This window comes from Pinus tabuliformis, chromosome X (assembly GCF_031772625.1).
Source record: "Pinus tabuliformis cultivar Carrire ecotype Pingquan chromosome X, CPIR1, whole genome shotgun sequence".
Classification (NCBI taxonomy): domain Eukaryota; kingdom Viridiplantae; phylum Streptophyta; class Pinopsida; order Pinales; family Pinaceae; genus Pinus; species Pinus tabuliformis.
In genome coordinates, this window is record NC_142308.1 from 639,237,119 (window position 1) to 639,264,646 (window position 27,528).

The 27,528-nt window shown below is 36.7% G+C and overlaps 1 pseudogene; it reads right to left on the reverse strand.

The window, feature by feature from the left end:
• Window positions 1-1,202: 1,202 nt before the first annotated feature.
• On the reverse strand, window positions 1,203-26,441 carry LOC149141612 (protein TORNADO 1 pseudogene; annotated as a pseudogene).
• Window positions 26,442-27,528: the final 1,087 nt, after the last annotated feature.

Below are 27,528 nucleotides of genomic sequence, written 5' to 3' on the forward strand. Positions count from 1 at the left end.
ATAATAAACCAAATCAATCATTAGAAAGGAATATAACCTTCCACACATCCATTGCTAAGTATCAGAACAGCTCTACTGAACTCAATGTTGATGAAACTCAAATTTCCTTTATAGTAAAAAGCAATCAGCTACAGAAAGGTATTTTGGTTCCTCCATCTTTTGAAGTTAGTTCTAATACATTCAACAATCCAGACAAAAGCTTCAAAAAAACTTCAATGAGTAGTGCTCTGCTTAGTAGTGCGCTTTCTATGTTTCTCCCAATACAAAATTATCATTCCCTGTTCTATCCCTATGTATAATCCATGCAAAAAATGAGAATTGTTGAGCATCTATAAAAGCTAGATAGTCCTCACTCCTCACACAAAAGTCAATGCACGTCATGACTATATTTGATATATTTTATATCATTTTATCACCTCTAGTCAATGCATGCAAGAAACACTTTTCAACAATTGAATTTTCAATGAAGCAGATACATCTCACAACTCGAGGAAGCTCCATGTGTTTGGGTCTGTTTTCTTCATTCCATAGAAGGATTTTATGGTTCATCCCATGTCTTTGCTGATAGAATCTGATCCAGATGATATTAGGTTGGATTTATAGAGATTCCATTTTCACGGGGAAATAAAGGAAAATCCTTGTTTATTGGCAGAAGTAGCCATCTATGAAATTTCTCCAATAGTTTTTTTAATTTCAAATATGTAAGGCTTGAAATGTAGTCCCGATGATGAAGGAGAATTTAGGAGAGTTCTAAGAGGCTTAAATATTTCTTTACAAAGAGAAATCCAAGAGTTGATTATCCAGAGAGATTCCAAATTGGTCATTGAAGCATTGTTGGATAATTAGAGCAAACCATATGGAAGCATTCATTTTGTTCCTTGATGCATTCCCTATGTTCCCTGCCTTCCATGAACAAAGGGATGCATTGGAGACATAAGAATTTTAACCCCATTTGCATGTAATAGTAAGGAATTTCCTTGGGGAGATAGATAGATAGACAGACATGGGGGAGTGATTATGTAATGGCTCACAATATTCAAGTAGAAGCTCTTTCTTACAATCCTGAATCAGTTTTCCTTAAATGGATAAGTGGGTGAATCTAAGATATTATGCCTTGCACCCAGGGAATATGATATCCAACTTCAACTCTATCTGAGGTTGAGCAATAAATAGGACATGAGATCTCTGATATCTAGAATAAATCAGTCGTGTCTCCTATTCTTCTCCGATCCACCTAGATGCCATGTTTGTGGCTTGTACTGACCTTTCTCTAGTATTGCAGGTATGAAAGCTTTGAATTGTGATTGCTAGGATCTTGTTCATAACATATTCTTAGTTTCAACAACATGTTCGCAAGGTCACTTGGTGCACATTCTCAAAAATGTTGGGACCAAATCTCAGTATTGAACCCTGTAAAGATTCTCTTAAAATCACCTCCAACTCTTTTCTAGTTGTAAAGCCCCTTTGCTGTCGATCCAAAGTAGATTGAATTTTGATGTTCAGTCTTACTAGACGTCTAAGGACTTCCTCACAAAGCCACTCACAGTTCACTATGATGAAATGAAGCTCTTGAAAATATATGATTTCTCCAACTTTATGCAAAGAGCATGCTATGGCTCTTCGCCTCTCTTCAACCTTTGTGGCGTTATCATAGTGAGATTGTATTCTCAGTGTTGGAATCTTCATTTCACACAGTTGAGCAAACTCTTCCCATATCATAACAAGCTTGTTTGAATGATTAGATTTCCAATTGAACAACAACACTCTTAAGTCATCGCATACTTGATAAATTTTGGGAACCCTTTCTAAAATTGTTTTGGTTGTTTGTTGCACATGATGAGAAACCTTATTCACTAAACCAGATGACATTGCATCCACTATATATATGGTTGGGGATAATTCAACAAAGGCAGTGAAACGATCCCTAAGCCTATAAACACATTGGACCACTGATAAGTACAATTCTGAACTTTCAGAAGTTTTATCAATATGAGTGAAAACTATGACATGAGTGAGAAAGGATTCTGCTCTTCTGGAATTGGAAACAATAAATCTTAGCTAATATACTATATCTTCTTCAAGTTCTTGAAGCTTTTTGGGTTGTCTGTTGTCTGGTTTTCTAAACAGGCTGCAAATTATGAGAAAGAAAGATGGGCTCCCGGGACCAGGGAACATGAGATCATGAAAAGCATGGAACTCATGCTGACCCGCAAGGTCCCAAATTGAGATTCTAGTATCATCATCTTCTAGGACCTTGATTTTGATACCCTGAGTTCTTGTGATGGGTTCAACTGGGTTCACAAGAGTTTTTATTTGGTCTACTGATGGAATCTTGGCTCGAGCAAAACTCTGCAATATGGAATTACATAGAGTTGTTTTACCTGTAGCCAAAATTGCAGATATTGGTCATTTGAATTGGAAAAATCAATCTTGGTTGTCCAATTTATCATGGAATACCTAATAACATTCATAACAAGGATAAGTCATCTAATTTCAGAAACTGTAAAATTTTCTTACTCTTATGAATTTTGAAAAGCTTAAACCTCTTTTTAGGTCATATTTTATTTGATTCCAAATAATGAATAATCTTCCTCGTGGTCATTGCATGATCAATAAGTATTATATATAATATATTATCATTCTCCTCACTGAATATTTCAACAATATATAGAAGTAGATTGGATCGTTGCCTTTACCTTTGTGTATAATGAGAAATTGATTAAGGGTGAATAGGGAAAGTCATAAATCTTGCCTGCAAATTCTTGTCCACAGAGGAAAACTCTAGCAGTTTTGGGCACTATCATGGGCATGTCTTCCAAAAAATCAATCTGTGGCTCGACATTGGCATTTTTTCCAAGCCATTGGTGAACACGATCAGTTTTATGAGAGGCTTGAAGCGGAGTTCCATTCAGATCAATCTCTTCAAGCCAGGGATTCACCTGCAATGTATCCATAATTGCTTCAAGTACTGCATCTCCTGCAACTCCTTTACATCCCTTCAAAGACAGGGACTTCAAAGTTGCATTTCTTTGAAGAGCTACAAGAATTTTGATGAAATCAGTTGTGCCCATGCTACGATCATCATTTATAGCGAATTTTAGCAAACTCTGGTTTGTGGAGATCATCTACACCAATGCACTTACACCAAAACTACCCATTTTAGTCTGAAGTCCCCCTTGTTCAATCTTACTAGACGTCCAAGGGCTTCCTCACAAAACCACTCACAATTCACTATGATGAAATGAAGCTCTTGAAAATAAATGATTTTTCTAGCTTTATGCAAAGAGCATGCTATGGCTCTTCGCCTCTCTTCAACCTTTGTGGGGTCATCATAGTGAGATTGTATTCTCAGTGTTGGAATCTTCGTTTCACACAGTTGAGAAAACTCTTCCCATCTCATAACTGGCTTGTTGGAATGCTCAGATTTCCAATTGAACAACAACACTCTTAAGTCATCACATACTCGATAAATTTTGGGAACCCTTTCTAAAATTGTTTTGGTTGTTTGTTGCACATGATGAGAAACCTTATTCACTAAACCAGATGACCTTGCATCCACTGTATATATGGTTGGGGATAATTCAACAAAGGCAGTGAAACGATCCCTAAGCCTGTAAATACATTGGACCGTTGATAAGTACAATTCTTAACTTTAAGAAGTTTTATCAATATGAGTGAATATTGTGACATGAGTGAGAAAGGATTTTGCTCTTCTAGAATTGGAAACAATAAATCTTACCCAATATACTATATCTTCTTTAAGTTCTCGAAGTTTTTTGGGTTGTCAGTTGTTTGCTTTTATGAACATCCTGCAAATATGAGAAACAATGGTGCAGAGTTACCATGTCGCCAAGGTATGGTGGTATTGAATCAGAAAAAAAAATTATGTGAGATTAATTAGAATGGTGCCTCAGTTTTACAGAAGCCCCTTGCTACAAAGAACCTTCGGTGTTCGGATTGTGCTGGAAACATGGAGTAGGAACCTGGGTCAGTAAACCACAACTTTTTTGCAATTGTTTCAAATATCCTGAATAGTTCCAACCACCCAACTACCTTCCCTTGATTGAATGATTAACAATCCTCTAATCGTCTAACACATAATCTAACGGCACACAGGGATGACAAGTAGCTTGTAGAGAAGTTCTTTTCAAAGGGGAACGCCTTACAGTGTAAATATATGTTAAAAATATACAAAAGGGGAACTATTGTATGAGAAGAGCTAAGTTTCAGTGAGGTAGGGGACGAATTAACAACCCTTGTTGAGGACTGACTTGCATCATTGGTTGGTCGTGTTACCTAAATCCAAGATCGCAAATATATCTAGGTTATAAGGTTGACTCACTTACCTTTGTATGGATGAGTTCAGAGCTGATAAAATGGAAAAACGGATTATAATATATGGTTGAGTTTTTGATGGTTCAAATTGTCTATTGGAGGTCATACGACTCTATGAAATGCCTATTCAAGCCACCTAACAGACTTATATTTCTTACTGAAATCTTGGCTCACAAATATATGTGTCTCTTAGCATAAATATTGTGGTTGTTATCACAAAGGATATAATTCCATATTTAGAATATTATGGTTCTAGTTTGTGCCCATATTTCTCTTATATTTGTGTTGTAATAGTTTACAGTTATCAGCTCATACATTTGTAATCCTATTGGTTGTGTTTCATATTTATGATGTGACACATGTAATTTCTGAGCATTAAACAAATTATCTGTTATTGATCTGAAGTGTTTCATGAGCATCTACTTGATATCGTCTCTATTGATTTAAACAAAATTCAATCTTGACACCTACAACCATGTATCTACAAAAGTTTTGACAAAACCTATCACTAAAAAACTTAATAAACTCATAAAAGCTTGTGGGAAACTTTAGGTACTTAAGGGGGGGTATCTTACATTCAGTTCCCGCATGTGACATATTGAGCTTGTTGAGAAATCAATGCTTATAGGAATTAGGGCTTGATTCCTCTTTCTTGATACTTACTTGTGAGTTATGTTGGCTAATTTTACTTATTTATTAGTTTATCTTTCATCAATAAATTACCAAATTAAATGTACATGAAGACCACAAAAACGAGAGACAAGTTGTAAGCACTCAACTAGGGAAAAACCCCTCCAAGGGGAAAACCCAGACCAACTCTTCCATTATTAGATTCAAATCAAGATGGGACAATCCAAGAGCCTTTATAACTAGACAAAGACCTCCTCCAATCACCAAGTAAAACTTACCTTCCAATAGATGATCCCTGCCAAAGTCTCTAAGTGATAGCTTTCTAGTAGCAGTTACAATCTAGAATTTCAATCCCTGGCTAAATACTTTTAGCCCCCAACAACATATTTCTAGACCTGCAGTAGATTCAAAATTTTAGCCCCAGTTACATCCTAGAAAATTTTCACATGTGAGAGATAGACTTCCTAAGAACTCAATTTAGGTCTTACAACTTCTTCTATCATTCTCTAGCAACTTTTCTCTATTTTCCGACTACTTCTTCTTGTAGATCGAAGTTTTTGAGTGTTCCAAATAGGTCAAGCTACTTCTATATATATATATATATATATATATATATATATATATATATATATATATATATATATATATATCCTTTCTACTCGATCTAATAACCCTAATTTAGGTCAACGTCATGAGGACAACATCGACCTGGTGTGGAAGTGAAAAATTACCTTTTTGACTCAAAATAATTCTTTTTACATGATACAAAAGCCCAACAAGGGTGTAATAAAAATGATAATGAATTTATTAACTCAAGAAAAAACCTAGGACCCTTCAATGGAGGCTTTGACATAGAAATTATTCACCTAAGCATGAAACCCATGCTTTAATAAGTCATTTTCTTTAATAAAAAAAATTATTTTAACAAATGCAATTATGAATAATGACACTAGTTACATTCTTTAACACTCCCTCTTCATGAGGGAGGTATTCATAATTACATAGGTACATGGAATATCTCAATATGATATGAACTATGAAGAGTTATAGCACACATAGTGCTATAGATTATTTACCTAACCAAGGTTCTCGAATCAGGTGGGACTATGGTATATTCAAGCTTTAGCCTCTCTAGGTACCATCAAGCTTTTAATATCTAACACCAACCCAGGGATCTAAGTGTGAATCCAAGGTTGGAGCTCCATAACCAATTCCACCATCCCTACTTCGGGATATAGACATCAACACATAGGTCGGCCAGATGTCCTCCTAAGCATATTGTTTCCACAAGATGCTTCATCTCTCCCTATCAACTAAATCTGTAACATCATCCAATCCAAGCATGTTTCTAAGATATTAAAAATTCTTATTCGAAAGATATTTCGTCAACACATTAACTACATGTTCATTCATTGGAATATATTATAGCTTCATAGCCACATATTGTACAAAACTCCTAATGTAAGGGTATTTTTTATTGATATGCTTTGTCTTGGCATGGAATAGAGGGTCTTCAAACATCTTGATGTTTCTTTGATTATCATAATTTATCACTATAGGGTCTAGAGGTTTTCCAAACAAATCTAACAAGAGTTTTCTTAACCCAAGAACTTATTTTCCTACTTCACATGCAACAACATATCCACTTCAGCACTACTTAATGCAATAGGATCTTGTTTTCTACTTATCAATGAAATAATTGTAGATCCCAAACTGAAACAACCATATGTAGTTCTTCCTCCATCAGTCTCATTGCCACCCTAATCAAAATTGATAAAACATGTTAACTTAACTTCCTTTCCATAATATTTTAGAAAGTGGTGATTGTACCATGTAGCTATCTCAAGATATTCTTTCTAGCTATCCAATGGTCATGGCAAGACTCCAATTGAAATTGACTAAGAAAATTTACAAAAAAGCATATATCAAGTATCATATTCACCAAGTACATCAAATAGCCCACCAAATTATGACAGGTTGCAGGATCGACGGGACTAGAGTCAGAGCTTCAACTTCTTGAGATTTGTGATCATGGGAGTAGTCATAGGCTTGGAATCCACCATATAAAACTTTTGTAACATCTAGATTAATTATTTACCTTTACCAAGATATATCTCATCAGGTTTCTACCAAAATTACAAGCCCTAGGAATAGTTCATGAATCCCAAATATTTCATTTCAAATTCTACTGCCATCATTTTCTTTCACTCTAGAATTCTATGCTCCACAAATGTAATAAAAAAATCAACCACATATCGTAGCATAATGACTAGTTCATTCTTCACTACCTTGAGGTGGAGGTTTGCATCAACAAAAAAATTAATGAAACCAATTCTTAAGAGATATGCATCCTTTCTTTCATACCAAGCCCTAAGAGCTTTCTTAAAGCCATATAGATATTTCTTAAGTCTACAAACATGAGTATCCCTGCTATTTATATCAAAGCCTTCTAATACATACTTCTTCATCAATGATTCCATTTAGAAATATTGTTTTGACATCCATTTGATTGATATTCCATCCCATACTAGCAGGTAGTGAAACCAAAAATCTTATAGTAGTATACCTTGCAGTAGGAGCAAAGGTTTCTTCATAATATGTTCCTTCCTTTGGTGATAAACCCCTTACAATGAATTTAGATTTGCATTTGTCTATGCTTCTATCAATGACATGTTTGATTTTGTAGATCCATATGGAAGTGTCAACTAATTTGTCACCAAGTCTAGGAATGATTTCCCAAATCCCATTCTTCATGATGGATTGATATTCCTCTTGCATCGTTTTCTTCCATTCTTCTTGATGAGCGGATTATTTAAATGTAGTCAGTTCAGCTTCAATTATCTTTGTCATGTATGTTGCATGTCTTGAGTATCTCTTTGGTCTTTTGATTTCTCTAGAAGTTCCTCTAGTTGCTCCATGTCCTTCGACATATTCAAGTTTATATTTTAACCAATCAGTCCTCTTCCCTATTTCAGGAATGATTATAGGTTGAATGGGATCACTTGATCCTTCTTCTTCTTCTTCTTGGTTTGAAAGTTCCTTGTCATGATGTGTTAAAAAAATGTAGAAAGAAATTCTCAATTTGACTTTGGCATTAGTCAAATTGAGTAAATCAAATTTCCACATCAACAGGAAAACTTTGAGGCAACTAACTAGTGTGAAATGGATCTTGTCACTTAGTTAGCTTTGTAAATTTGAGCTAGAAGGATTGGAGTTTAGTTATGCATGTGTAATCCAGTTCATTAATTTCAGTTGTATTCAGTTAACTGACCTCTAAATGTTTTTGGAGTAAGTTGAAGGTTATTTGTGCAGTGGGACAATAGTCTAATTGGGCTTTTCAATGGTTGGCAAAGTCCTCATTGATTCCCACTACGTCCTGCTTCCTTCCCTCTAGAAGTATTCTAGGAGGGCCGAGGGGCCGAGGGAAAGTATAGGATGAATGGCAGATTAAAATATAGAGACTTACAAAAAATATAACCCAACAAGGTTGGTGGGTGGAAAGTTGTGGTTGTTGAGGGGTGATGGGGAAGGCCGAAGGCTTAAGGCTCAAGGTGGGGCCCCATAGGGGTTGGAAGGTTGGAAGCTAGGTGGGTGGAAAGTTGGTTGATGGTTGGAAGGTGGGGTGATGGGGTGATGGGGTGATGGTAGCTTTCATCAGCCCTAACGTTCCTGAAATGGGCTTTTGCGATGTTCCAGATCCTCTTAATTAGGTCAGTCGATAGATTCATCATTCGGGCTCTCGATCGATGACGAGTCAGCAGTCATTTTTGGTTGGGTGTCCCATCCTTGACCTTAAGCCCCGAGCCTTGATGGGGAACCATTGAATCCTTTCCTAGTAAAATATAGCTGGTAGCAGGTCTAGCCTACAAGTTAAATATAGCCATTGCCTAGTAAATATAGCCCTTGGAGGTTCTGCTCTGACTATTTAACATGCAGCCTAGATCTGATTCATTAACTTGTCCTGACGATGAACCACACTGGTTGGTTTGAAACGTGTCGATAAATGATTTATCATGTGATTTACACCGAAAAACGTTTTCTCATGAACTTGATATGGATCACAGAAGCCTCAATTCAACATTTGTTAGTTAATTGATCAATCATCCAAAAATAGCTAATTCATGAAAGGAATTTGATTTCCTTAGTTGAAGTGGAGATGATGGGGCAATGTAACATCATTCACAAACTAGTTCTAAGTGTATAGGTGTTGCATGTAGTCAGTGATCAATTCTTCAGAATTGCACAAAAAATTTGGAGGAAATTCCTATCTTTTAGGGCCCAACTTCCTTAGGAATTACATAAGGAAATAGGAAGCTTGGTGAGAAAATAATTGGTTAAGTGTTGCCTTGAGTTTCTCATTGTGAAGAGAGAATAATTATTATTTTATAGGTTGTGCAAAGAGATAGAGAAAGAAATTGTAGTAGTTTCTCTATTCAACTTATTATTACAAAGAGGTTTGAGGGGTTTTCCCAGTTGGGTTTGCCTAGAAATCACTTAGTATTTGTGGTTTCGCTTATTGCATGTTTATGCATGTTGTTATAAATTGTGATTGTCATTTCACAAATAAGTAGAGTAGAATTGTGTCTCTTGTTTCTAGGTTGAAATCTTGAACAATTTCAATTTCTATCAAACTTCTACATGGCATCAGAGCCCTGAAATTACATTAGAACCATTATTTCGAACGTGTTTCTCAGGAATTTTCAATGTGCATCTTCAATGCAATAGTTTTTATTTAGGATTGAGAGAATGTCTTTCAATGGTGTGAGATTGGATTATGACCTTGATGGTTGCTCAAATTTCATAGATTGGAAGGATCAAATGGAAGCAGTGCTTGATGAAAATGGTGTGTTATAATATGTGAAAATTGATATTGAAAAACCTCCACAGTCAGATGTGCAACAACTAACATAGTGGAAGAAGGATGTTGCAAAGGCGAGAAAATTATTCTTAAACTTGTGAGAGGCCATGTGGTCTAACATCTCCATGGCGAAGGGACACCATTTTCTATGTGTAAGATACTGACTAGACTATTCAAAAATAGCAGTGGCCATAGAAAATTGGCCCCAAAAGAAATAATTCCAAACATCAAAATGCAGAAAAATGACACTATTTGTTATAGACATATTTGGGCACATCAAGCCCAAGCTTATATGTTGATAAAATAGGGCTCATCAACCCCTAAAAGAGTTGTTTGAGACCCTAAAAGAACATAGTCATCCGATTACATCATTCCCCAAAAATTCCATCTGAGAAACCATCCAGAAATTGCCTAAATTGAACCATACTGACTGCTACACCGGCAAAGTGTGATGCATTCTGAATGGTACACTGCCAGGGTGCAATGCATACTGATTAGGCCTTCTATAGGGTGCAATGGGCGAGGATGGACAAATGTTTGAGACAGTTTGCTAGGTGGTTGCTCATGGAATCTTCTAGAGACTTCTGTTGTGCCACTTGCCTCTCTGAATTCGCCCAAGGATGAGTAAGAGATCTAAGAAATCTCCAAATGGAACTAATTGTAACAAGTGGCATGACACTAATCAAACCCCATGGATGACTCACACCCTTGCACACATCTATAAATGGAACCCTCATCTAAGAGATCTAGAGGCTGGAATGTTGTGAATTGCAAGGAAGTGCTAATAGTTTGTAATTGCGGAAAGAACATTGTATTGTTGGTGTGATCTTGCTATTTCATGAGGTGAAGAGGGATTGAAGCTGGGAGGATGATGCTGGATCAGACAACTGGGTTTTAATTTTGCCTTCTATTAATAAAGCTCTTCAAGTTTTCTTCCATATGATTGTGCAATTGTGAATGTTATCATTTGTGAATGCTATCATTTGTTCATTATATATCTGATTATGTAATGTTTATGTTGTAATAAATCAAGATGCTTTGACGGTTCTTTTTTGCTATACTTGTGCAGGTACTCTCCAAGCATGTTAGGTATGGGGAGGAGTTGTAGGATTTGTCAAAGGGGAGTGAGAGCAAGCAAGGGATTAAGTGGAAGTTCCAGGTTGGTTCCATTATCTTTCTCTTATCAGTTACACAGAAGAAATCATTGAATTGCTTTAAACTATTGTTTCTAAGGTAGCTACCGAACCTAGAGGGTTAGTCATTCAACAAGACACTAGTTTTCCCAAAAACAAATTGGCGACTCCACTGGGGAAGAACAGATGTTTGTTTGTTGTTATTGTCTATTTTATAAACTATAGATAGAGCCTAAAGTCAGCCAGGTAGCCTTCGAACTGCTCTTGCTCTGCAATTGCATAGTAGATGAATGTTGCTTCAGTTAATCTCTGGTTTAGTTTATGAATTAAACATTTGACTTGTAAGCACATCTAGATGCTCTTTTGGTAGCTCAGTAACCTCTCAAGACATTCCTTCATACTTTGCTCTTTACTATTTAACAACACTCAGCTTAACTCATTAAGAACAGCTGCACATCTAAGCCAAAACCCATTTCAGTTGCGCTCCCTGGACCAACGAACTGTCTTCCACTGTAACCCATTATGCATCACACCTCCCAAGTGTAGTAAGTGCGATGCATCACTGTTTCTATGAAGCCCAGGTGCGATGACTCACTGAACTCTTTTTCCATTCTAGAGATTGAGGGTTTTTTGACCTTGTTTTCAGTTTTGTTTAGTTGTTTTTGCTACAAATGAATAGTACCTATTGCTGAAGCCTACTTGCATCACATAGACTAGCCTTGATTAGATTAGGATTAGTGAATTTTTTTGTGTATTTTTTTTAAATCGAGTTTTGTTGCTTTGGTACAAAAACTGTCGTAATTGTCGTTTTGTGTTGAAAAGAGAAGTGTCATGAATTCTTCCTTCCCTGGATAGTCGATTGACCTTTTCGTCATGTATTTGGTTTGATTTGTTTGTATTTGAAGTGTCGAAAGCATTTTTTTTATTCAAAATTGAAAAGTGTCGTGGAGTCTTCCTTTCTCTTTTGAAGAAGAAATTGTCGAAAATGTCATTTTGAGTCAAATATTTCAGATCTTTGCTGTGTTTAGTTTTCCTTCTTGGAATTTTAAACATTAAAGAGAACGAAAACAAATACATGAATTTGCATTTAGCATACTTATATTTGTGTGCGAAAAAATGATTTAGGAAAATTCACTAGTGTGTGCTCTTTGCTCTTTGTTTGAAAGAATTGTAATCTTCTTTCCCTAGTAGCTAGGATTTTCATTGCTCAAAATAAACAAAGATTGTTTATCATTGTAGATTGCATATTAGGAATTTCAAAATCATCATCACGTGCTGAACCATTGAAAGGAAAACTCTAAACAAGTTCAATTCTAAAATAAATTTCAATGAACCTAACAACGCTTTGGAACTTAACGCAACATATCTAGAGGTCTAGGTTAGAGACGTGTTCCAACGTCATTAAAACTAGTGGCTATCGTTTTCATTGAAGGTTGGGTGATTCCTCCTCCTTGATACGACAGGTGCTAGCACGGACTTGTGCTCCCCGTGCCGTCGAGTATATATTGGGAGACCATAATAGGATTATATCCTTTATCCATAGGAAGCTGAGTCTACTGCCTTATTGATCGCAATGCACTGAGCACAACATTCAGGAAGATTGACTATCGTACATAAGTCCTTCGTAATTTCTCTTTAATTTATCACCAAGGTGTATATTGTTGTTTTGCGATTGGTTTGGTAATCCCTCTGTCTAGATTTTCCAGAGTAGTCACTTTCGTTCCTTTTCGACTCTTTAAAAGAAAAGGTCCATCTGAGCACTTGTCCTTCCAGGCTCATTAAAAATCGAAGGTGACTAGAGCCATCTTTATCTTTTTCTCGCCTCTTAAAAACTGAAAAAGAAAAGTTGTGTCAAAGCATCATTAAAATTAATTGAATTCGGAATAACATCCCTTTTCCTTAGTTGATCTTAGGTTGAGATATATGGAGACAAATCGAGAGTCCACCAATCAATGAATCCCTTTTTAGGGGAATCCTAGTCCTTTTCCTTCTTGGGAAATATTGCAACTCCTTATATGGCTACATTGTCTCTTCCGGGACTTACCATTGGCCTACCAGTATGGCTGTTTTCAACCTCTTTGGTTCAAAGTGAAGGTACACCTTCAACTGAACAAAATCAACTGCCAATTGATCCTAAAGTTGACCCTTCGCCTTCCTCCTCGTTTATTTCTCCCTCCTCTTCTTCCTCTTCGCTTGGTGAAAGTAATGATACTAATAACCAGGTGGCTGAGAAGAAGAAGAAAGGGAAGGAGAAGAAGAAGAAGTCAATTCAGCAAGGGGGCAACCAAGCAACCATTGCTTTGAATGCATCATCTGGTGAAAATCCACCTATTAAACTTCCCAAACCGAAATTTCCATGCATAATTTGTACGGGAGACCATTTTAATCGAGATTTTCCTTTCTTTCCTCGAATCTTAAAAGAATGGTCTCCCCGTTCACACCATCCTGTGTCATCAACTTCTGGAGATCATGTTGGTAACACACCTTCAACTAGCGATAGTAAAGTTCATGGATAGAGGAGAAAGGTTAAATTTACATGTAGGTTATGTGAAGGTAACAATTCCCTTCACCTTTGTCCCTATTTGGATGAAGCCAAAAGAGTTTTGGATAACCGTCCTGCTTCACCATAGCAACTTCCATCTGGTTACAAGAAACTCTCCCTAAGTCCTTCACTAGTTGAAAAACTAACTGACTTAAATCAACCGTCGGTCGAAACCACTCTCTCTGAAAGTGAATCTTATGAGTCTATATTGGACCAAAGTCAATAGGTTGAGGTAACAACTAACCTTGTTTCACCTTCAGATAATCGTACCTTTTCCAAAGAGAGTGGAAATGATACCGTTCAAGTTCTTTTTTTTTTACTTCGGATTCTAACGAACTTGGGGGAAATCCACCTGTTCCATCTAAACAGGAGGAAAACCCTCTAGTTCTCATAACTCAAGGGGTGAATTCTCCCATTTCTTCGGTACCCACTCCAAGTAGTCTAGTCACTTCCTTTGATTGGAATCGATTAGCAAGATCCCGCCTTCCTTCTTATGTACCTTTCTAGATCATAGTACAAGTTTGTAAAATGATCATGTCTAGCATTATTATAGATGAAGGTGCATCATTGAGTATCCTTTCCTCAACTACTTGGAATGTGCTTGGTTCGCCACCGCTTATGCCTGTTACACAGAATCTGTTAGGCTTTAAAAAAGGAACTAGTTGACCGTTAGGGATCCTTTCTAAGTTACCTATCACTTTGGGAGGGAAAACTACTCATATGAACGTGATGATAGTCCCAAGACTATTAGAGTACAATTTAATCCTTGGACGTGACTATGTTTATAACATGGAGGCTATCATTTCGACACTCTTCCGAGTGATGTGTTTCCCGCATGAAGGCAAAATTGTCACCGTTGACTAGCTTTCATTTCCCGGTCCAAGCATACTCCAAGTCAATCATCATCCCTAAATGGTATTTTTACTTCAACAGTATCTCTTGAACCTTCATTCCATCCACCTGATAGACAGGAGTAATCTGGTGAATGTAATGAAGCTTTGGGGGGCATGCACCTAGTGTGTAAAGATGAGTTTCCCTATAGGTTATGTGATTGGTCTGACACACCATTCACCTTTGTCTATTCTTGAGGAAGCCAAAGAGGCATTTTGTATATTTTGGATGAAACCGTCTTCCCTCACCGCATTGACTTCCATCTAGTTACAAGAGACTCTCCCCTTTCATCATGCTGGGGGTATGCAAACTAACTTGAAGTATAGTTTCGTCATTTCGAGGTTGTGTAAAAATGAAACTGACTCCAAGCATAGTTTTACATTTCAATCTTGTGTAAAAATGAAACTGAATCCAAGTATAGTTCCCCATGGTTCAAGCTTGTCAAAAATGAACCCATTTTCAATTTTAAACCCCTGTGATTTCCATTCTATTAGCCTTTTGAGCCTTGGTTGTGTACATCCCATCACCACCATTCCTTTGGCTGATGATACACTTCCACTTGGTTGTTTTACCTTTTTTAGCAACAGTTGCAATGAGTGGTCTTATTAGCCAGCCTCTTTACAGAAATCAACATGTTTTGAGAAGTTCCAAAATCACTGGAACCAGTTGCTACCTTAGAAACCACTCTTTCCTCAAAATTGAGTCCTCTTTAAACCCTTTTCAGACTCGTTAAATATGAAAATATTTTCGAGCACTTGTCTTTTTCAGCTCGTTAAAGTGATTGGAAAAGTCATCCTTCCTGTATTATTTTATCCTTTTCCGGACCTAAGGGATTATTTTACGAAAAAGAACTTATGGAGTTTTCTTTTTGTCCCTTTTCAAACTCTCTAAACATGAAAAGGACTGAGTTATCCTTGTCGTTAAACTCATTAAAACAATAGCGACAAACTTTTCCATCTAGATGAGACCAAGTTTCACTGTCACTAGACTCGTTAAAATATTAAATAGCGACAGGTTTGCCCAAAGGGAAAATTATAGAACAAGCATATGTTATCCTCCTCAAGCTTGACAAAAATAAAGAGGTATTGGTCAACAATGACTGGGGAAAAAGGGAAGAAACTTGAAGAATTTATGGTAGCAAGTCGCTCTTGAACATGACACTTTCACTTCATCTCCATTATTGAGTTCGGTTGGGTTATTCCGTTCACTGATCATCTCACCATTGGTCTTTCATACCATCCATATTTTGTGGTTAATGCTACCAATTCATCTCAGTGTCACCGACATATTCAAGACAAGTCATTCAGTTGAGAAATCACCATCTAGTTAATGTCTCATCCACTGCAATACCTCCAACCTTCATTTTTTTCATGACCACCATTCCTGAACCTTGTGTCGTCAGTTCATTTTCACCTCCGGAAATCAGTTGCTTTGTTTTGTGTCATAGATGTGGGATACATCAAGGCCCTCCTATGACGAGTCACTTCTTGTCAACATCAGCTGATTATCCAAGAAGTTGACATAGAAATACCCCTTCCAATTCTTTGAAGCTTGCATACATCAATGGCAAGTTTCTCACTTCCGGTGATAGGTTGACATCAATGGCCTTTGATTGAGAGATTTTGCGTGGTGTTTGACATCGGATCATATATTCACACCACATGAATTGTACTGTAGTACCTTGAGGGTCATTATCATTATCAGTGATTCCTCTCGTGTCTGTTAATAACTTACATCATTGGCTGGTAATCAAGCGATGTCTTTCCATGTTCGACTTTAGAAAATCTCTTCACATGGATTGACTTGTACATCGGGTGAAGATTGAACGAATTTGAAGACCCTGGATCTAGTTTCATCCATCCGGGCTGCGATATATTCAGGGATATAAAAACATCAAATGTACAAAGGCGCTGCACAGATGGCCATCCAAACCATGGATGATGACTCTACATTTGAAGAATCACTAGTCTGCATCTACAGATGACTATTTGATCTATGTAAATGAAATGAATTTATAAAGCTGAGCATGGGAATGCCTCCCTTAGCTAGATCATGAAAATTAGATTATGATGATGTATTGTATTATAACTTATGCAGGTCACCTTGCAGTTCGAAACCTCGAATCCTCATGATAAAGCATTTCACCCGACATCAATATTTACGACTTCATGCTTTAGGGGGCAATTTTTATAGACATATATGGGCACATCAAGCCCAAACTTATATGTCGATAAACTAGGGCTTATCAACCCCTAAAAGAGTTGTTTCATACCGTAAAATAACATAGTCATCTAATTACATCATTCTCCAAAAGTTCCATCTGAGAAACCATCCAGAAATTTGCCTAAATTGAACCATACTGACTGCTACACTCGCAAAGTGTGATGCATACTGAGTGGTACACTACTAGGGTTCGATGCATATTGATTAGGCCTTCTAGGGTGTGATGGGTGAGGATGGACAAATATCTGAGACAGTTTGCTAGGTGGTTGTTCATGGAATCTTCTAAAAACTTCTCATGTGCCACTTGCCTCTCCGAATTCACCCAAGGATGAGTAAGAGATCTAAGAAATCTTCAAATGGAACTAATTGTAACAAGTGGCATGACACTAATCAAACCCCATGGATGAATCACACCCTTGCACACATCTATAAATGGACCCCTCATCCGAGAGATCTAGAGGCTGGAATGTTGTGAATTGCAAGGAAGTGTTGATAGTTTTTAATTGAGGAAAGAGCATTGTATAGTTGGTGTGATCTTGCTACTTCATGAGGTGAAGAGGGATTGAAGCTGGGAGGATGCTGCTGGATCAAACAACTGGGTTGTAATTCTCCCTTCTATTAATAAAATTCTTCAAGTGTTCTTCCAGATGATTATGCAATTGTGAATGCTATCATTTGTTCATTATATATCTGATTTTGTAATGTTTATGTTGTAATAGATCACGATGCTTTGATGGTTCTTTATTGTTGTACTTGCGCAGGTACTCTCCAAGCATGTTAAATATGGGGAGGAGTTGCAGGATCTGTCAAAAGGGAGAGAGAGCAAGCAAGGGACTAAGCGGAAGTTCGAGGTTGGTTCCATTATCTTTCTCTTATCTGTTACACATAGAAGAAATTGTTGAATTTCTTTAAACTGTGGTTTCTAGGGTAGCTGCCAAACCTAGAGGGCTAGTCGTTCAACAAGACATTAGTTTTCCTAGAAACACTATTCTGTAGTATCTCTCTAGGTTTACATAAGTTCAAGATGAGCTTGGAGGGGTCGGGGTGAATGTAACAGAAGATGACTTGGTGATTCGAGCTCTTCTAGGCCTTCCAAAATTAGGGCATAACTACTAGGACTCTATGAATGGAAGGGAAAAAATACTGAATTGGGAAAGGTCGTAGTCTGATTTGGTTCAAGAAGAGTTCAAGAGAAATAACAAAGATGGAACATCATGCAAAGTTGAGGATGAAAATAATTTTGCATTGGTTGGAAAGTGGAACAAGGGAAAAGGAAGGAAGACCCAGAGAAAACCTGAATTCGACCAAAATACTGGTAAGAGGAAAGACTTGAGCAAGATAAAATGCTTCCACTACCATGAATATGAGAACTATGCAACAAAATTTCCGCACAAGAAGTCTAACAAGAAGACTTCAGGAGGAGCAATAGGTGAAGCTTTGCCTTCACAATTCGAAATAGAATTCACCCTAATAGCATGCATGACCAACTCTGCTATGGGGAGTGTGTGGTACCTTGATTTTGGTGCCTTGTTCCATATGACAGGGTGCATAAAGTTTTTAAGTATCTTGGAGGGGAAAGATATCCATATGCATATCAAATTGCGGGATGATGGGAGGTATACTGCTATAGGAATTGACACCACCACAAGGAAAACACCTTCTAGCTAAGGTTTTATGGAAGCCCCTATAAAAATAACCCAAAAATATGTTTTTAGCAGAGGTCACTAGCTGAGGTGGGGAGGCAGATGTTCTAGTGGATGTTTTTTGGATGTTGTATATAAAATCTATAAACACACTAGTGCTTTACTAAACATAGAAGCATTAGTGCTTCATATAACATGGGGCACCATGGAAATTTTATTTTTATAAAAAAAGAAAAAAAAAACACGATGCGCTAAATAACACAACACACTAGTTCTTTAAAATTATATAGTACCAGTGCCCTCCACATAGAAAAATGATCCAATGCATATCACTAAGGAGCACCATTGTAGTTTTAAATTTCGGAAAATGTGCTACTATTTTTCAATGATTCTTTGATGCAGTAAATGTAATAAAATCCCTTAGGGCTTCTTCTGAAGAGCATTGCTAGGTGTTTTTAAGTTTCTAAATAGAGCAGTGCTATATTAAAACCACAATATCGGTGCAATACATCCATAGAAATTTCCCACAGCATCCTGAAAACACACCACGGTTTTTTTTAATTAAAAAAAATGTGATGCTTTTGGATATATCCTTCTCTAATGCAGTTAGCTAAATGCACCGAAGGAGGGTTAAATAAGAAACCCTCCTAACCCTCCTAACCGTAACTTTCATTTTTACCATCTACATTGTGAGAGATATTTGAAGCACTAGTGCTACTCTTTCCACATGCAAGTGCCCTGATGTTGGTACTTATTTTGCTCACCATCTTTCCATACTGTGCTCACTAATTGAGTTTCCAGTTTTTTCAAACAGTGTTAAAAAAAAATCCCCATTACGTGTTCATAATGGCTCCCCGATGACCAAATGTATAGGTAATGTCTATGTTTCTTTGTAATTTAAGTTTTTAGTGGATAAGAATTGCAAATTAGGTTAATTTTTCAACTTTTTTTGAAAAAAGAATATTTTTCCATGCGATGTGCTCAATATGTTTGGCTCGCATGGGTGTGGTGGACCCTGTAAATTTGCACGGTGCGTTGCATGTCAATGCCTCAGCATAATCTACCATAGTTGTTTCAGTGCGTTTTGTAAATAAAAATGCATAGAGAAAGATATGACATATTGTACATCGGCGTGTCACCTTGAGTGTGTTTATATTTACAATGCACCATGAAAATAATATTTAAAAATATAGTTGTAGCTTAGTGTGCTTGATAACATGAACATTTCATACCAGTGTGAAAATGTTATACATGTGCACCGGTGCACAAATGTGTCACACCGCTATTGAAAGTTAAATTTTTGAACCAACAAAAGTGCATCATACTTAAGTGCGCACTAATAGCAATGTGGTTATAGTCGAAAATGCACCAGTGCCAGTGCATGACTGTGTTTGAAGTGCATTGATGGTTTTTTTTAAATTGAAAGTTATGTTTCCATATTTATAGATACATCTTTTATTTAAGGAAAAAAAATTGTGTTTTATGTATGATTCTAATGTATTTTATATGTCAATCATGTAGCACAGATGTTAGTAGAAGGAGCAGGAGTAGGCAGACCCATGCAATATCATTTGGACATGGCAGATCAAAGAGAGGGACGAGGATTTATACCCTCGCCCTATTACTGTAGCGACCAAAGTGCTCTTGACGAATGTAAGCCTCCTAAAGTACTATGAGGAGGATACATCCCTGAAGGCACACTTTATTTTATTGGTGCATCTGATCTGCCAATGGAGTGCCTAAGAGCATGATTTCAGTGTCAGTCCTACAACGTGGTATAGGCCCAATGAAGAGGACATATACTTTATTATTGGCCTATCTAGGAGAGGGGAGGATTTTCCTCAGTTCCCTAATGTTCCCCATGGTGTTGTGGCTAAGAGTAAATTTGCATACACTCAGAGGTATGTCAGGCCTCATGCAATCTATCCATCATATTTTTAGGTCAATGGTGAACAACTAAATATTTATTCTTTTGCTGCAAAGGAGGTTAGGTGCCTCTCATTATTAGCCATGACCATTGCGCATTCTAGTAGTGATGGGAAGTGTATTAGTTGCCCTCTTTTATATTATGTTGATTCTTTAATTCAGATGCCATGCTGCATCAAATGGTCTGCCATTTTTTCAGGTACTCTCGCATGGCTTTAGATAGATGTCGTGCATTGAGACACGGGAGGTATACCTTCCCTTTCTCTTCGAATATCTTTTGTTTATTTTTTGAGAGTTTTCTAGAGACGATGCTTATATTTTACCATTTCCCTCCTAGGCCGATCACTGAGGTCCATATGAACATGTGGGGGTAGTTGATGCCCAAGAGGGGCTTGTCGAAGTTTCCAACAAGGATTTCTCCCAAGGCACTCATGCTACTGGGTAGTGAGGATGACCATGTGTTTGTCAAGTTGGCATTTTCATACACAGAGATTGATTGGAGAGGATATCCCAACATCTTCTTCATAATGGTTGAGCCTCCAGATGATAGAGGTAATATTACTATTTATTTAAATTAATCTAGTTTCATTTTGTTATTTTAATTAATTAGAATAAAATTTATTCTAGCATGTTATTTAACTTATTTCATTAAATTGTTTAATGAAATTCTCTAATTATTTTTTTGCACTATATATTTTATAGACATTGGCACCTTCAATGGGGACATGCCTTCTTCCCCATCGGATGTCAAAGGATATGAGGAGATGGATGAGGCCCAAGAGGGTGAGGCACATCCTCAAATGGGCGTGGGAATCTAGAACCATAGGGTTGGTCTGCAAGTTTGGATGGACTACTATGACAAGTTGGCGAGAGTTTTGTTTGATGAGGGAGTCTACCATGCAAGGGATCAAGATATCATAGTGCATCCTAGTTTCGTGGGTCTGTACAGGGACTGTCGACAGGAGATGATGTCTCTTATGCGGCATATCATTAGAGCTAGTAGGGTACTAGGAATGATGAGGGATGCAAGACAACATCATGTAGCAGCAGATACATCAAATGGGGGTGGTCATGATGATGATTAGGGTGATGATCATGATCATGATGATGAAGGTGGCAATCATGATGCTTCCATAGTACCACCCCATCATCTCATGGTCATCAAGGTGTCGATGATCCATCTAAAAGTACACCTACTCAGTTGCCTAATGATGACATCATGCCAAAGCTAGAGGTTGTGCCTCGTGTTTCTCCTGACAGAGCAAACCATCCACCTCCTCCTCTACCTCAGAGTTTACAAGACCGTATTAAGGGTGTAGACGTAGTTGAGCATGCATTGTCTTCTACTCATGCAAACCAACCACCTCCTCCTCCAACTCAGATGAGTTCGACAAACATTGATCATGTAGTATTTGATCATCCATCGTCTTCTATTATATACCAGCCTACCACGACACCTGTTTTATTGGATATTTGATTGCACTTATTTGACATGATGTAGTTATTTGACTAATATATATATATATATATATATATATATATATATATATATATATATATATATATATATATATATATATATATATATATATATATATATATATATATATATATATATATATATATATATATATATATATATATATATATATATATATATATATATATATAGTTATATATGGTGCATTTTTTGTTCATGTTTATTTACTTAATTTATATGTTGATGTTGATGTGTATATTGTTAGGTCATGTTAGATATGTTCATTTAATGTGCTTGAAGATACATGTGTATGTGATAGTAGTTATTGAATTGAGATTTATATTAATTTGAGGATGTATGTGGTGATGATGTTAGATTACAATGTTTGTGTTTTTCTAGATGTGATCACGATGATTATGCAATGTTAGATTATGATATTTCTATGCTAGCTAATGACGTTTATATGTGGTAGAGGTCTATATAATTAGATGATGGTAGTGAATTCGAACATGTATCTTAGATGAATTTTATGATTCTTAGATGGTTATCATCATGATGTTTATTGTTATGAAATAATATTGATTATAAATTATGTATTGGTGAACTTATATCAAACTTTTATATATGAAATTGCATGGAAAATGACCTACTTTAAAAAAAATGCGCAGATATTTTTATAAATTACAAAGTTTATTATCGTTGAAACTATGATTGATTGTACAATTAAAATAAATATTTTTCTACTGCTTAGATAGTTCATTGATATTCAATCTAACTTAATTAGTAAAATATTTCAAAACTCAGAAGGAAAAAAAAATAAAGGTAAAATTATTTAGTCAGTCCTTAATAAGACAAAAATGTGACACTCATTCAATTTTTAATATAAAATATTATTAATAATAAATTTTTCAAAAATCCAATTTACCTAATTCAATATTAGTTTATAAAATTCAATCCATTGTTAAATTTAAAAAACTTAAGTCACAATTTTTTATAACCTGCATCCTAGATCAAACTTAACTCTGGATCTACCGAGCATCGAGAGGGATCAAATATGATTTGGGATGCAAACATATTTTACAGTGAAAAGAGATTTGATCTGTATAGGCACTTGGTAGATCCGGAGTTAAAATGGATATAGGCTGGTATTATATATATGATGGATCTAGGTTGGTATTATATCTATGTAGTTGCCATTGAAATTTTTTATTTATAATTCACTTTCTCTACATTAAAATGCTAAAACATGCCCCTCATAATTTTTTCCTATATGTAAACATTTAATTATTATTATTAATAATATTTTCTAAAATATTACATATCAAATCCATATTAAACATTGAAAATTTTACAAATATCCATCATACATTGAATTGGAAAGCAACTATTAATGGAATAAGAATTTTCTCAATCTTTCTCACTAAAGTGAAAATATAAGAAAAATTTAAATTTAAATTACTTTACTTTTCTCTATATAAAGTTTCTATAATTTTTTTTTATTTAATATGGATATTGAAATATTTTACTTATCAGTATAATATTTTTTGTTATAATTATATTTTTCTTTTAAATATCACATGTAAATGGAACATAGAATGAATTACACATAATGTAATATCAATAATTCAATGATGATAAAATCAAACCATACATATATATCTAGTACATATAAGAGAAAAATATGCAATAATAGAAATTTCAATGTGAATAGTTGTTGTGTGGTAATCTTACAAATGATAAGTATGCACTTTTTGTCATGTACCTCTTTCCATTTGTTTTGAGAAAATACCCTTCTCTTTTGTCTTCATCCCTTTCGTCCTCCAAAATCACTACACCTAGTGTGTTGTTAATCTCCTTGATGTACTCACTAGCATAATAGAAAGACTCATACGATATATACCCCTCTGCCATAGACCCCTCGGGTTTTGCTCTTTTTCGAACAAAACCTTTCAATTTATTCATGTACCTCTCTAAGAAGAACATCCAATGACAAGAAGCAGCCCCAACTAATTCAACCTTATCTACTAGGTGAATTAGAAGATGAGCCTGCAAGTCCATGAGACTTGTCAACAACTCCTTCTCAAACATACAAATAATCTAGGCTATATCTTTATGCCACCACAGAATCCTAGCCATATGAATCTCCTTTGATGTGATCTAATGTACAAAATAAGATAATTTAGATATGGCAAATCATAGGCCTTGGGGAAAGTCATGGCTTACACACCCACGCATGAGTATAGGATAATGACACTACAAAGGAAATAGTATATAAAAATTAATTATAAGATATCCCATTACATAAAAGTAAAAAAAAGTAATAAAATCATGTTTTTGACATACATACCCTTAGAATGTTCAAATGGTCATGCGATTTCAACCCAGACAAATGATCTTGCATAGTGGAGTAGTGTTGTAGTGAAGACCCATATAAACAAGGCACCCTCACAAAAGTATTACTCCCTTTTCCAAAGACATGTTACCTTTCTTTAAAATCCTTGGGACATCACCTTCTTTGAAAGACCAAGAGGGACAAACCTCTCCTCTAGTTTCTTGTCTTAGCCAATGTTTCTTTTTAGTCTTTGAAGAAATAAAATCTCTCCTAACAACCAATGTGTTAGTTTATTTTAATGATATATGGCTCCATAAAGAAGATGAAACATTTAATGCATGGGATCTAGTAAGTGGGAAATATTGATATTCTCCCAATATGGGAGCTCATAAAAGAAAGATTTATGTTCCATCCAAATGGGAAATTTCTCAACATAGGTGTCGAAGAATTCTGGATCATCAAACATAGGCTCCCCATTTGAATCAAACATTTCTACAAACTCCTCCTCCCTCTCATATGCTCTAATCCATTCAATTGATGTCATTATTGCAGGCCTTTGGGTTCTCTCTAGTTTACCATTGAAAGTGGATGTTTCTCTTCTTTAAGGGTGTTCTTCTGGGAGGAATACCCTAGAATAGTCATACATTGGATTTCGTAGGTGGTCGGACTAGCTAGCCTTGAGAGAAGGTGTTGGGACAGGGTCCCCTAAGGTCAATTTTGGTGCAAAGCCCAAGTTTTGCGGCTAAAATCCCTAGTTTTTGTATGTAAAGTGTAAAGTCTCCACAAGTTGTGGTTGCAGAGTGTGTAGATGTAAAGTGTCATAAAGGGTTTTTACCCTTATTTTTTGTAAGTTGTGTTGGCTTGTATAGACCTACCCATGGTCTTCAAACCATGGGATTGTATAAAAAGGAGAGTCTTAGAGAGTCTAAGGCAGTGAATAGAAGTTCATAGTTGATGTAATGGGTTAGTAAAAGTGACGAGCAAAGAGTATTAGAGTAGAGGATAGGCTCTACGGCTATGTGCACAAAGGCTTAGAGTAGAGTCCGCGGCTGAGTGCGTAGGGTAGTTTGAGTCTGTAAGAAGATATGAAGCATTAATAAAGAGATTGTTCTGGAAATATCTGTGTTTTGTCCTTTTACTTATGTTATGAATGAATGTGATTATGTTATGATGAATAATGGGTTTATGACTTAATGTTGTATTGACGCACTAATCTGTATGCTTTACATTGTTATGCGAACACAAGTCATAATATTTGTTTACACCAAGAATATCTTAATGCATGTTAACATTATCAGATACTTAAGCCGATTTGGGTAAATAAAGAAGTAGAAGCAATATCAGAAGTGTGTAAGTAGTTGATTCACTTGTTTAAGGTTTGCGAAAGATAGTCATAGACCTTCGCGAAGGTCTAAGGGTGATTAAGAGAAGTATATTGATAAGCCCTAAAAGGCTTATCGATTTGCATGAAGAAAGAGTTAAGGCATAAAATGAAATTACACTAATCTTTGGTTGTATAAAATTGGTTCCAGCATACCCCCATACTGCTTCGATGAGACTTCAGTCCGCACTTCGTGGATTGATGCCGAAAGCGCCAATAATGTAGGGATTTTTTTGGCTAACTTAATGCTAAACCTGGGTCAAGACCACCTAAGCCAACAAATGGTTCTGTTGCCGGGACCAGGATATGCATAAAGAGATGTGTTATATCACATCACTGGAATCAAAATAAGAAGGAAATTGAAGATTGGTTGGATAGAAAGATCCACGACTTTGTGGCACAAGAGAACATGAACCCGCGATTGATGAACGAATAGTGGTTGGACAGGTATATGTACACAAAGATACATGAAATTTTCTTCTGTTCCTTCCTAGTCAAACTATACAAGTGGATCGCTAAATTGGCAGATGGACAAGCAAGGTGGAGGCTTGATGTTGCGATAGTGTGGACCCCAGAGTTAGTGCGGAGATTGGAATCCTCTGAAGATAAGATTGCATGCATCATTGATCACTGGCTTGATCTTATCATAGGAGGATTTGTGATAGAGTTCACTGTTGATACTTCAGTCAGCTACAACGAAGCAGAGGGACACTTCTTCAAAGGACCGCGAGGTAAGTATTTAAGATCTTTGAATACTTGGATTAAAATGCTCTTGTCTAAAAAGCGGGTTATGCAATTACCTTGATGTTTGGAGCTATGTGAAGTGGAAGGTTATTTAGGGATAGAAAGGGAATAGGTCCTGAATATAGCCCGCTGATCGAGCCTCCTCCGAGTGACGACAAAGAAGAAGCACAGGCTTCTCCACAAAGTGTTATCCAGCTAATAAGGGGAGGGTTCCCACGAATACCACATCCACCCACACCACCTCCATCTTCACCCCCATTGCATACACCTTCGCCCACACCGCCACCACCGGTCAATATGTCGAATCTAGTAAAATTTCCCATTTTCAAGGGCTTGGGGAATGAGGACCCAAACCATTTTTGGTTCGTTGCGAAGGCTGTGTAGGAACCCCAGTGAATTATAGATGATCAGATGAAGAAATCAATGTTGTTTATTGCTTTGCAAGAATGCGTTCTAGCACGGTACATTAAGTACTGGAATGATAACTTGACAACTGCGTTGGTGGACATTCATACTGCACCTAATAAGGAATTCAGTAGGCCAAAATCGGAAGCACAATCTAATCATTGGATTCAAGGAGATCATGATGAAGCCTGGCAAGGCACCCTGGGAGATGGATCAGAGATTGAAGTGCAAGATCTGCGAAGCTAACATGAATCTTATGAATGGATAGCACCACCAATGGTTTGTGTCTTCGCTTGTCTCATCTAAGGGTTGCTTTATCACAACAAAAGATTGGGACCCATGTGGAGGCCCTGGAAATTGCGATGAGATTACACAAGACACCAATTCAAGATGTTGCTTTGGGAGTTCAGCAAATTCACGCAGAGTTGCAGAACCTTTGCCTAGAATTCCAAAGTCTGAAGAAGGATAGAGCGGCTCGGTGAGAGGTGCGTGAAGAGGTTTTATGTTTGAAATGTAAGATTCAAGGGCATGATAAATATCATTTCCCTGTCTTCACAAATTATGTTGCAGGAGGAGGGTTGATGTCTCTGAGGCTGGAAACTCAAGCAGTGCCAAGTGTAGTGCCCGCACTGTGGTGTGCTATCTGTCAGGTAGCTAGAAAACAAGCAATAGATAATTTCCACTTGCTACAGAAATTTGTACAGACACCACAACAACTCTTCTACAACTTTTACAAATGAGTAGGTCATGAGAAGCCAAACTTCTGTAGTTACAAGTTAATGATGGAGAGAACACCTGTGTATCGAATGCAGACAGAAACTCTGCCTCCAGATCAAGGCACTAGAGTAGCACACGAAGGATATCAAGGGCGCAGAAGAGGCCAAGGTGGAGGAGGACCTGCGAGAGGTCAGGGGGCAAGTTATTTGCTACAATTGTGGAGGACCAGGACACTATGCACGAGAACACACAAACCCAATGTGCCTGTCGTGGCGATACTGTAACTTG